Below are 11,351 nucleotides of genomic sequence, written 5' to 3'. Positions count from 1 at the left end.
GAAACCTTCCAATGGAAAAGTGGGTTTCTACATTAATTATATGGGTATAAGGCAGTGTTTCCCAAAGTGGACGATAACGCCCCCTTGTGGGTGCTGCAGGTATCAAGGGGGCGGAAAGAGACCCAGAAAGAAAATGGGGGCGTTGTGTAGAGGCCTGGGAGGTTATTTGTAATTTTATTTAGCTAGGAGGCCTCTTAGACAACGACTACATGAGCTCTCGACTCTCAACAACAACTTGTGAACATCAAGCAAGATGACGACGGACTTCGAGCTTCGTACAATATCTCTTTGTTAATTGCTCAGAAAGGCAAACCACATACCATCAGAGAAGAGTTAATATTGCCAGCAATAAATGAAGTACTAACTGCCGTGCTTCATAAACCGGCCGCAGATATTATCCGAAAAATTCCTTTGAGTAATAATTCTGTGCAAAGACGAATTGAAGAAATGGCAGAAAACATTGAAGACTCATTGTACGATCACCTGAGGTCAAGCCAATTTTCAATTCAGCTGGATGAGTCCACTTTACCAACTAATGAAGCATTGTTGTTGTCTTACGTGCGCTTTATTAAAGATGAGAAAATATGTATGTGAAGAACTATTATTTGCTAGAAATTTAGAGACCGATACAAAAGGCGAAACCATATTCAATATATTGGAAAAGTTTTGCGATGAGAAAGAAATTCCTTTGAAAAATATTATTTCAGTTGCTACGGATGGCGCTCCGGCTATGACAGGGTGCCATAAAGGCTTCATAGCGTACCTAAAAAATAAAATTCCAGATGTCCTTGGTGTACATTGAGTTATTTATAGACACCATTAAGTTGCTAGAAACTTAAGTGAAAAACTATTTCAATCACTGCAATATGTCATCAAAGCAGTCAATAAAATCCGCAACAGCTCTTGGAGTGATAGATTATTTCATCAGCTTTGTATTCCTAATGACGAGGATTTCAATCGTTTGTTGTTTCATACTGAAGTTCGTTGGCTATCAAGAGGCAATTGTCTGACTCGATTTTACAACCTGTTTGACTCTGTTATAGAGTTCTTGGAAACTAAAGATGCAGAATTTCAAGACAAGCTCATAACATTAAAGAATGATATAGCCTCCATGACAGACCTGTATAAATTGTTCAACGACATGAATCTTCAACTGCAAGGCGATAAACTAAATTTAATTAAAACAAAAAACGTCGTTGCTGCTTTCGCAGCCAAACTGCTTCTACACAAAAAGAATCTGGGCAGACGTGAGTTTCACAATTTTCCGAATTTATCAGTATCATGCAGTAACGACGAATTGTTTGCCTACTGCCAACATTTGGAAAACCTCCACGTTGACTTCACCGAACAATACCAGGATATTTTGAACTTGGAAATACCAGACTGGGTGTTGCATCCGTTTTCAAATGTCAACACAGCAATGTGACCTCAGCTGGAAGAAGAACTTATAGAACTGACAACAAACGAGGATATAAAAATCAAGTTCACAAATGGTTACCAAGAATTCTGGCTACAAAAACCGATCTCGCAATTGTACCCTGGATTGTGGTCAATCGTTCAACGATTCTTGATAGCATTCCGATTGTCATATTTGTGTGAACGAGGACTTAGTGCTGTGACAACACTGCTTACTAAAAATAGAAATTGTTTGCTTGTTACCGAACGTGGCGACTTGCGACTGTTCTTGAGTAAATTGGAACCTGATATTAACAAAATTATTAAACAGCATCAGATTCATCCTTCACATTAGTTTTTATATATGGATCGATTATTTTAGTTTAATTTTTAATAAAATATTCTCTGTTTTAATACCATAAAGTTGTGTTTCAATAATCATTCTTAATGGCAGGTGGAGCCCGTAAGAGTTAACTTGAGACCTAAGCGCCGTTGTATGTTACCTACTGCGCTTAGGTTTCAAGTTGCTGGTTATAGTAAAAGTTTCGTTTAGAATTCTCCGTTAATATACATATATAGGTCACAATAATTAATTTGAAGTTATAGTGGTTTTTAAATAGTTGAAAAAATGGGGGCGCTAAAAAATATTTATTCTCAAAGTGGGCGGTAGACAAAATAAGTTTGGGAACCACTGGTATAAGGGAACAAAAATGCAAAAAAAAATTCAGTCCATTAAATTTTTCACAGACAATTCATGTGGCACCCAAACATCGAGCTTTGTTTTGTAGCCAGCCATGTTATGGATGCTTATGTGATGGTCTTGGTAAATCTTATCCATAATTTCATCGACTTTTTCAATGATAGGTCGGCCAGAGCGTTGTGCATCTTTCATATCGAAATTTCCAGAAGTGAAGCGAGCGAACCATTGCTGTGCTACACGAACTGATACAGTATCGTCTCCGTAAACTTCACAAATTTCATTGATGGCTTGCGTGACATTCCTTCCTTTTTTATACACAAATTTCAAAATATTGTTTTCAACTTCCTCGAATTTAATTTTTTTTTAGCTTAAAGTCTCACCTTTTCAACACTGTATGGTATGACACAATGTGATTGGTAGTACTGGAGATATACTACCGTAACGACATCTATTGACAAAATACGAAAATACTTTTTCGCCTATCCTATATAAATCAAGTTTGAGATCAAGGCGATTTATTTCTTTATTGCAAATAAGGTTAAGACGAGCATAGATATATGATAATAATTTAGCTCTTAGCTGAAAAGCTGGTCGAGAAACTTGCTGGTCAGCCGATGAAGTCTCTAACTGTTTTAATTTTTGCAAACAAGCATCTAACTTTTTTTACTCTCCGTCATCTTTGAAGCCGATGAAGCGAAGATCACGACTAAAATTAAATGTTAAAGAAATATAGGAATCGCATTTAACATGTATGTTATTGATTCAAAACGAAATACTTTAAACTAAAAGTTTCTGAAATGTACGACCTCAAACGGGAGTTATAAGTTACGATCAGTGTGTTTCTTGACTGGCTTGAAACGTGATGTTTTCAGGAAATTCGGGTTTGGGAAAAAGTAAACTGCTATCTTCGGTTAGAAAGTCAAACAAAATATTCGAAGCTGAATTGATTCTCCCTAAAAATTTCCTGCCATGATAGAAAAGGCGATGGCTTTGATCCTATTTCAGCTTCAAAAAACAAACCGTTATTTGCCGTAAAATCACTTTTTCCCGTACTACAGTTAGTATATTGTGCTACCGGCTATACAATAACCAACTTCCAACAAACACTCACCTTTATTGCCTAACCAGAGCGATGCCCGTGGTGAAGGAGATAAAATTTATTTGCAGCAAATGGCTTTACTGTTGCACTGTTAAAAATAGAACTGAAAGATATAAACCCACACATGCTTAGAGTACACATGTGTGTAGGTAAAAATATGTCCGTGTGTCGCACAATGGTCTCACAGCAACGGTGGGTGAAATGCGCATGGACGTTTTTAATTGAGTGTGTCAGTCTGCGTGTGAATGTGTGTAATTCACCTATAAAGAACAACTGCTGTGAGGTGAAATATATTAAATCTCTGGCTACTGCCACACCCGCACACAAACATATGCACTGCTATTGCTTAAGCTGCTCATCTGCACTCATGGCTGGCTGAGAAGCAGAAGCAGAATTATATGAGCAGACGTCTCAGGTTGCCACGCGCAATCAATGCAAAAATTCCGTAAATGAAATCACGGCAAATACCTCGATAACTCACCGTGACCGCTTTGACGCATTGACTCGCAAATTAATTCGGTGCTGAGTGCCCCGTTTCACCTTCGTTTAATTTTGCGTGATTTTGTGCTTCGCTGATTAGCGAAGACTTCACTGCAAATACTCGAACAAAACACGTGAAAATGCGTTAGTTAGAGGACAACGGGAAAAGAGCAGCAGCGGACAGGCAAGACAGATGTCTGAATATCCGTTGCGACCATGAAGTTGGACCAAAGTTATTTGCGTCGAACGGAAACAGCAAACATGAGTAGAGGAATTACATTGCGAAGTTTGCGGCGAGAAAGTAAAAAGTTTACATGCACTTTCCTTTAATGTCCACATCCGAAGCAGGCAGTCCATTAAATACACATGCAGGTCTTGGTTACTTCTTAGGCTTCTAATTAGTGTCGGAAATCAAAATTGTTTGTGCAAAAGTTTTATTGTTTCCAGACGATGGTAGCAGGTGTTTGACTCATTAGCGGCAACGAAGTCGCAACAAAGCACAGATCAGTTATCAAGGTAATTAAACGTTCGCTTTCATTATGCCATTGGACATTTCCGAAGAAAAGCATATTAGAAAACGAATGTTTCACGAACAATCTGTAATTTTTTCTGGTTTAAATAAAATAACGGAACAATTACGAGAAATGTATCAAAGTTGTCAGTGGTTTAACGTGATCCTATTTCTCAGTAACTAGGTTTCAGTACATATACAAATTTTGAGCAAGATTTGGGGGGAATCTGGTCCTTAGAAGAGACGCCTTACCTCTTCAATAATTTCAGCGATGTCAAATGCAAATCAACTATTATTTTTCCCATTTTTAATAAGCAAATCCGCTTTCGGCGCTAGTCACAGTTCGTGACATGTGAAATTATGATTTTCTCAATTTTTTTTTTTTTTTAAATCAAGTTTAAATGAAGTCTCACATGCGAAAACAGTTGTGATTGTTTGAAAAAGAGAAGCGTTCAACTTATGGCAGATGTTGGCGGAGGCGTCGATTCCGCTATCAGATTCCATTTCGCTGCGATTTCATTGCAGCTGCTTCCGTCCGCCCTAGTTTTGGTTTTACTGCTTTTCAATGAAATTTGCACAAAATTTAAGCGGTGGACAAACAAAGTTACACAAACAATGAGAGAAACAAAGAAACGAAAAAATTTTAGTAGATTCGGTGAGTAAATAAAAAATCCCATTAAAACACTTTGTACCAAATTGCATTTTATTGTTTTTTTTTTTTATAAAAAACGAAGAGAACGACTTTCTAGGCCAGGCTGCGGAGCCTCAGGGGTGCAATGTTGGTAATATTTACCGGCACTTTTTAGCTGTTGAACTCGACCGAGTGTTTGTGCAAAGCCTGAAATGAGTGGGCCGAAGTGAGAGCAGCAGAGCGCAGAGGTGACGCCAAGTCTGCTGCAGGCGGCCAAGTGCACAGCGGGTAGAGGGTAGCGGACGGCGGCGTGTGGTGGGCTTTCCAGTGCATCATGAGACTCAAGTATATGGTAGAATGGCGAATGCTTTACTGTTGATGCTGCGCTGACCCCAATTCAAATGACAAATGAAAAGCCGTAGCAAAATCCGGTTCGCTCTCAACAATCCTCACGGGTGTAAACAATGCACGAATGCAACTTAAATTACATATGTATTCATACGTGTTGGTATATGTCCGTGTCTGAAAAAAGTAAGCGGAAGTGGTTTCTGCCTAGTTTTCTGTAAAAACGTCTTAACTCAACATTTTCAAAGAGTTTAATTTTAGATTTTTTAGATGCAGATAAACATATTTCCTTGTGTTTTATATAAGTCTTAACTTAGAAGACACTGTCACGTATGTAAGTTTACGTAAGAACATAGCTATCAACACTCAGTTGGTTTTAATACAGTTTTAAGGATCCTATCTATAAAGAGTCAAATTAAATAAGCTTGTATGAAATATTAAAGGCTCAGAAGTTATTCCCACACCCAGTACAGTTTATTACTACTAAAATATGATAACAATAAAATAAGATAGAATAGGAGAGATGGTAGCCAGGAAAATATCGAGTTTATATTAAACTAGAAAAAACATTAACATCGGCTGCGCCGAATCAAGAATGCCCTTCACAAACTTTCCATACAAGAACTTTATTTTCATCGGTCGGTTTGTATGTCATGGCAGCTATACCCTACAGTGTTCTGATACGAAATTGTTGCGTTGGCTAAAAACTCATACGAGATTTTATTAGAATATCTTGTCAAAGAAAAACGTTTTTATTACAAGAACTTGATTCTGATCGTTCAGTTCGTATGTTAGCTACATGCTTCATTCGTCCGTTATAGACGGTTTCGACAAATTTTGGGGAAAAAAGAGATATTTCCAAAACTGAGAAAAAATCAACTCAGCTTGTCTCGCTGATTATTTTTCTACGGTCTTCGACGTTTCCTTCTGGTGTTAAAATTTTCGTGCCAACTTAAAATACCCTGTACATGGTATAAAAAGTGGCAATTGTTGTGTAGATTTATAGTTCTAATTGGTGTAAAACACTTTAAAATATGAAAAGAAACCGAAGGACAAAGGATCATGCCATTTAGTGTTCGAAAGGTGAGACTTTAAGCTTCATTTCTCCAAAACAAAAAAAATTAAATTCGGGGAAGTTGAAAAAAAGTTACAACTGTTCAAAAATGAGTGAAAATATTGGAGAAATTCGCTATATTTTGAAATTTTTGTATAAAAAAGAGAAAAATGCCACGCAAGCCATCAATGAAATTTGTGAAGTTTACGGAGACGATGATGTTTAAATATAAAAAAATAAGTTAAAATTTTATTAGGAATACGAAAAGACTTTTCGACTACCCAACATATCTACTGTGGAGGTTTTATGTTGCCGAATAAGTTTACTCTTTTCAACTAGATAATGTCACACATATATGTATATGTTGCAGAGTATTATTGGGAACTATTGTTATGTAGATGAGATTCAGTAGAAATTTCGAAAGCTTTTTTGTTCTTTACTTTAAACCACGTTTCCTGTCAGTATAATTTCATATTCAATCGTTATTCGATTTCGCAGTGGTTATAGTTCTTCTTCGTTTTGTTTTGACCACATTTTCTTGGTAGCCTTTCGTAACGGCAATTGCATTCCGCTAAGATACGCTACTGACATAGTAATGTCTAAAATATGCGAGCACGTAAATCATCTGTAGATTACACTTCCTCGAGTGGCGAAGCAAGGGAGATGACAAGAAAGGAATATCGGCGGCGAAATGTTGAAATGATATGATCGATTTTAAAGCTAACGAAATTGAACAATTTCCCTCTGTTGAGGAGACTCGTTATGCTAAGTGTGGGCCTTGGAGCGTTCATTGAATGCCAGCTTACTCTTTAAATTATTCGCTAAGCCTTTGAGAATCTAAATACAAAAATAATACGGCAATTAGAGATAAGTTCGATTGGAATGTGAATTTCTGTTTTCTTTGCTCTGCTTTGCTTTGGACGCCCTCTGTGTTGTAATCGGAGATAACGAAAATTTAATTTGCACAAATTCCCGGTCGCCCTCTCCGCATATCTGTTGGTTTTCCCTTTGATATTCTCTTGTGTTCCCTCGCTTTGTGCAAATTTTTGTTGTTCGCAGGGATGGAGGGGGAGGGCCACCGTTCATCCGTTTCGCGTTCAGTGTGGTGCGTGCGTCCGCTGTGAGCGCGGCTGCTTCGTTTGCATGAGCGCGTAATTTAAAATTGAATTATTGCATAAAGAGCTTGGTTGTTGTGCGGCAAATCGACAACATAGATAAAGTGTGCGTGCGGCACAACAGCAAAGCCACAATCGCAAGTGACAGCGACACCGGAATGGTTACCATTTTTGTTTATGGCGCAGCAGCGGTGCGGAAGAGGCAACGCGCATCCGTGGAGTGCTCAAATTACCGTTACAAATGTGCGGGGATTTGTGCATTAGCGCCGTTATATTTGCCGCCGCCGCCACTGTCGGATTATGTACGCATGAAAGGTGGCTAAAAAGATGCAGAATCGGCCGCGTGATTCTAATTGTTGTTGTATATATTTGCTGTCGCGCCTCTATTCTCTATCTTCGCTGTTTACTGGAAAGTTACATCTCTGTTTACATAAAAATGTCATGAGTAATGGCAGCGATTACTTCTTGTGGCCGCCTGGCCGTTACTTGTGCGTGCGTATCCCTGTGTATCTTCAAGGAGTAACGCTTGCCAGAGCGTGTTCGCTTAATGTGCTTCCCCTATGTATTAAATGTTGCGGCACAGCTTTATGGAGCACAATTTTTCTTTTTCCCACCAATTTACTTTTGCTTTTTCGCTTCGTTTTTATGAAATATTACACCGTCCGTTGTGCGGGCGACCTCGTGGCATGCAAATATGGTGGATCATAGCCAACTTGCTTTCTTTTTAGGCCGATATTGTTGTTATTATGCTCTTGGTCGGGTGTATATATATCATAGTGGTATCAACCATTTATCAGCGGCACCACGAGTAAGCTACGCAACATCCAAAATTCGAGCAACACAAAACTGCTATTTACCACCAATTTACAAGTGGAGCAGTCACTGGCCAACAAGGGACTCTTACGGAATAAAACACTGTGTTGGTGGGGCGTCGGCACGTGAATGGCATGCAAATAAAGTTCTTGCATAATTTATTGAGTGAGTGCGCTGCGAAGAGAAAGTGAAAAGAAAATCAGACAGCCATTTTGCTAACTATTTTCTAGAGGAAAAATAAAAAACATAGATGTTGTTGAAGCATTGTTATCCGGTCGCTCTTAAATAATTCTGGGAATATATTTTTAATTCACAATTTGAAAATATGAAAGACCAGTGCAAAATAAGAATGCAACAGTTATTATTTTCACATTAAGCTCAATTAGCCAGTGAAGTCTTTATTTCTTGTACGCTTGGGGCTTTGTCAAGCCAATAGGTTCTTATTTCAAAGCAGTGTGTTATTCAATCTGGTTTGCCTTACTCAGAGTCACAGGCGAAAACTCAGAATTATCACAGGCCTACCTCGGGATCACAAGCGAAAACACAGACGCCCTAACATAGAGAATTATCACAGGCGAGTTTAAAAGCTTTAAAGTTTGCACCAGTTTTCAGTTTGCGGTACAATATTTCGGCCATTCGCGTTTCAAACATTTTTCGTTTTCTCTTTTCACGATGACTGCGGTGTTGTTTTTGTGAACTGTATTCTGTGGATTTTGAAAATTCATTTACTGATTTCATTTTGTTGGTGTGATTTGCTGGTGCAAAAATTATTTCTGTACTGGAAGCTCACACACACACCTATGCTTGCACATATGTGAGCATGCTTATGTAAATATTAATCTATATATTAATATCTCGCTTCCCTCGTTTTACGGCTTTCATAAATATTTGCATTAGAAATAAGAGAGTTCTTTGGAAAAATATTTTCACGTTTATTATAAATTTGCAAATTGTCTACCGGAACAATGGAGCTTTCGAAGCGCTCGCAATTTGCTTAGCAAAATTAGATGGGAAAAAGAAATATTACATAATCCCTCAATACACCATCGAGGACCCACATTTTTAAGCTTGCATCAGCGCATTTGTTCGCTTGCCTTTTTACAACGCGAAGCTTTTGTAAGCAACAGTTCCCGACCAGTGCGGCTAGTGCAGTTGTACATATGTATCTATGTGTGCTGATGTGCGTGTGGGGCTCGCGTTAAAGTTGAAACAAAGCGTAATTGTCAACAACAACAGTGAATGCAAACAACAATAATCCAAGGGAAATACAAACATCGGAACGAAAACAACTCAAATCAAACTCAGTGAAAACAATTTAAACAATGTTCGTATGTATACACACACTTGTATCTGGATATGTGCAAATATGTATGAATCGAATGAGTGTACGCACATAGGACAAATATGGAACGGTATTCGAGACAAAGGGGTGTCCTTGCAAGCATATCCTGCCCCCATTGTATTCAAATAGAAAACAATAGTGTTTAAAAGTAAAAAAAAAAACATTTCTTCGAGTGGAAAAATGTGCTATTTGTATTATTAGAGAAATGTTTGTGCAAAATGAAAGTATAAATATAAAAATGTCAGCAAACACTGAACAAAAGAGGGGACCAAATATCATAATATTGACATTTGCGCTGTTTAATATTTCTGTAAAAATCTGCTCTCATTGAAGTGGGTAAATAAAAGCAGAAAACTGCATCTCTTTACAATTGCCAATTGGATTTTCCAAGCGAAGCCAGGTCCTTCTCCACTTGGTCCTTCCAACGGAGTGGAGGTCTTCCTCTTCCTCTGCTTCCCCCGGCGGGTACTGCGTCGAATACTTTCAGAGCTGGAGTGTTTTCGTCCACTCGGACAACATGACCTAGCCAGCGTAGCCGCTGTTCGCGCCGTGGCCAATGCGCAAAGAATCATAAATCTTTCGCAGAACTTTTCTCTCACAATAACATCAGATTAAAATGTAACATTTTCATGTAGGAATATACATATGTAGTATTTCGAAAACATTATTACTTGCTGCAAAATAATATATATAATCGATATGAAAATCTTAAAAAAATTTCCAGATACTTAATAATATTAATTTACGTTGATTAAAAAAGTATCAAGCATGTCAGTTTGGTACTTCGATACTCCGTAGAACGGTAATTTGTTAGTTTTACAAAAACAAAACCCACGTAAAAAACTACGGAGTAACGACTAACAAATTCATACCAATATCACTAATACTTAAAGATGCCTCAGCCTCTTTATTCACCAGACATAGCTCTGTGTAACTGTTTTTAGCTCGTCGTTTTAGATGAAAATCACAGAAAAGTCGAGTTTAAGAAGCTTGCGATCATCAAGTGCTTAATATCGACTGGGAACCATTTTGAAGGCGACAAGAGGAGTGTAAATGATTGAAGAAAAATCACTTTTCTATATTTTTTTGTTGCCCGCATGTAATCGATTTGGGATATATTTGTGTTATGAATTTTTCCTTCATGAGTCTCCAGTTGAAAACCTTTGTCAAGGATCAATCTTGATACACTTTTTTTTAGCAATTTTATATCCTATTGGAAGATGTTTAAATGAGTTGAGCATCCACCCCCTATACCCGGTAAAACTGGCGCATCCTAATGCTGCATCGCAATTCACCACAGCTGATAACTACAACACATTTCACCACACCCACTAAACAAAAAGTATGGACAGCAGGATAGAAAACATAATTCGTACTAAGCAATTCGACACACACTTTTCGCACGTTAACTTTCGATCTTCACAAGGCGCACATCAGCATTCACGCATTAAAATTCATCTACAAGAAATTCATACGGACACACTGCGCCGCGTTAATACCTCTACGCCGATATATAATTCACCGATCCTGAGTGCCTAGTAATCCAGAGCGCTACATCAAGATCAACACATCAGTAACCACCGGGCTACATCGAATCAACCCCATCTTTCGTCGCGTCATCTGGACACCGTCTCGCATTTATTTATAGTACTTTTATATTCTTCTTTATAACTTTTGTGGTAAAAACTACATGATCTATTAAAACCATTTTAAATATAAATGCCACTTGCATTTTGTTTTTAATAAAGTGGTAGTGCGTGAATTATTGGAAAAAGCAAGTAGTGGTAAGTTGTAATCAGAAGATTTAACGGATCTAGTAGTGATCGCCCTTGGTTTCTCACTGCAATCATCTAAATTATCAGTAAG

Source organism: Bactrocera tryoni, chromosome 4, assembly GCF_016617805.1.
Source record: "Bactrocera tryoni isolate S06 chromosome 4, CSIRO_BtryS06_freeze2, whole genome shotgun sequence".
NCBI classification, from domain to species: Eukaryota; Metazoa; Arthropoda; class Insecta; order Diptera; family Tephritidae; genus Bactrocera; species Bactrocera tryoni.
The sequence above is the reverse complement of the archived record's forward strand: the minus strand, read 5'-3'. Positions refer to the sequence as shown.